Source organism: Morone saxatilis, unplaced genomic scaffold, assembly GCF_004916995.1.
Source record: "Morone saxatilis isolate NCDOM2014 unplaced genomic scaffold, NCSU_SB_2.0 Contig23, whole genome shotgun sequence".
Lineage (NCBI taxonomy): Eukaryota > Metazoa > Chordata > Actinopteri > Moronidae > Morone > Morone saxatilis.
In genome coordinates, this window is record NW_023339796.1 from 23,295,846 (window position 1) to 23,298,083 (window position 2,238).

Genomic DNA, 2,238 nt, shown 5'->3' on the forward strand with positions numbered 1-2,238 from the left:
CACACACACACACACACTATAGGCCTGTCAACATGTCCCAAAGCGTTTTCAAGCAGCAGAAGGCCTTGCTGTAAGGATGTGAAAACTATGAACAAACCAACCAAATAACAGTCTAATGGCTCTGCGTTCCTCCTTAAGCCAATTTGTTTTCACACAAAATCCAACATCTCCTTCTAAAACTAGTCTTCTGATAACCACGCCAAACAAAACTACACACACACAAAAACAGACTAGCAGCAGTATCCACACAAACACTCACTGCGATCAGTAGCAGAAGAGGAAGATTAAGAATAGTTAAAAGAACTCTTAAGCACACAGCTCGTGTCACAGAGACCTACTATTGCCCAGAGACCAACCGCACCGCTCGCTCCAGCCGCACCGCTGCGGTGGCCCCACAGCCAATCACAACACAGGAAAAGTGACATCACTCATAAACAACAAATTACATAAAATAAAACTAATCAATAGTTGTACTCTAAATACGCTACATGGCAACCAAGTCAGGTACAAACAACCTATTTACAAAGACGAGTAACAATGTTACTCTGATCGAAACATATTTATTCTGAGAAGAACATACGTGAAACTAACAGTCGACAAGACAAACAGTTGTTAGGATATGTTTGAATGTTTGTTTATTAACTGGGCTCCTGTCATTTTTCAAACGCGGCCCCTGAGCAGAGCAAGTTCATTATCCCTGGATAAAATAAGTCAAGTCAATGTAAGCCCATCTGGGTTTTTTGCCTCTCCCTGCACTTTGTTCGACAGGTAAAGACTGGAAGAGGCTCTGCCCGACTGTGTGTCAATGGCGCCAATCCTGTGAACAAAGTGACAAGCTCTATTTGCTGTGGTGTGTGTGTGTGTGTGCTGTGTGTGAGAGAGATGAGAGAGAGAGAGAGAGAGAGAGAGACGAGAGGGTTGTAACAATGAATCTATGCTCTTTAGCAAATGGAGATCAATTTGCCACATGGTCGGCCTTTAAAGGGCTTTGGCAGGAGAATAATATTGTGTGTAATTGTGTGTTTGTGTGCATGTTTGTTTTCTGTCTTGTACATTGTGGCGTGAAACGTGGCATCGAGCTCATTTCAATTGGTGCACTTGGGTGTATTTGTGCCTGTGTGTGCTTTCTGGGCCTTTTTATTGCTGCTTACTTTTGTGCGCAGAGACCTGAACAGGTGGACTGTGGGTTGCTGGGTTTCCATGTGTTGTGGTTGTGTGTGTGTGTGTGTGTGTGCGTCCTTGCTTTGAAGGAAGTCCAGGCCTTCCATCTCTCAGCAAATCGCAGGCCTGAAATCCCAATCTGCCCCTGGAGAACAGCAGGCCTACCATCATCTGCCATGGATGGACACTAATCCAGCGCGTTTATCAGTAACCGCCCCCCTGAAACACACACTCCCTCACACACACACACACAGACACACACTATATCTTTCAATGACCACATGCATCGAATGAAGCACACACAGCCACACAGAGCCCGCTGTGACAGAGCACTGATAGCATTATTACCATAGCTGTTGTGGGGAGCGGGAGGGGGAGAAACTGAAACTCTGAAGACCTTGAGCTGCTTCACACTAATGCAGATGCTGACAGCTGCTGACCTGTCCCTCTTTGCTGATGACAACTTCCTATCCCACCATGTGCAGCCCACTGATTTGGACCCCGATTGCGACCCACATGCCTGCGAAGGGTGAACTGAAACACACGTCTCTGCCATCATTCATCTGCTTCAAGTCAGATTGGTTGCCAACATTTGGCTTTGTGGTAAAATCATTCATACAGTCACTGGAAGTTTGATTTTAAGGGATTGTTAATGTGAAGACATAAAGTTCCCGGCTCCAATATTAATTAATTCATCGTTCATTAATTTGCACGCTCCACTGTTTAGCCTGTCTGCCCCCCTAGTTAGCTGTTATGGTAATGTCTAAACATGTACTGTAAACTTCCACATCTGGATGTCCTCCGTTAAAGGTCCAGTGTCTAGGATTTGGAGCCAGTTTTTGGTTGACCTTTCTGGGCTACTGTAGAAACATGGCCACACTTGCATACAAAACGTATAACAAAAACACAACGATTAATTTTTCAAGTGATTATACACTCAGAATAGAATATAATATCCATAGGTCCGTTTTCATGACTAACTCAGATGTTTTTTTATTTTATTTTTTATTTATTTATTTTGCACAGATTAGAATTACATAAAAAAAAACGACAAAGATAACAAATAATGCTAAAGTG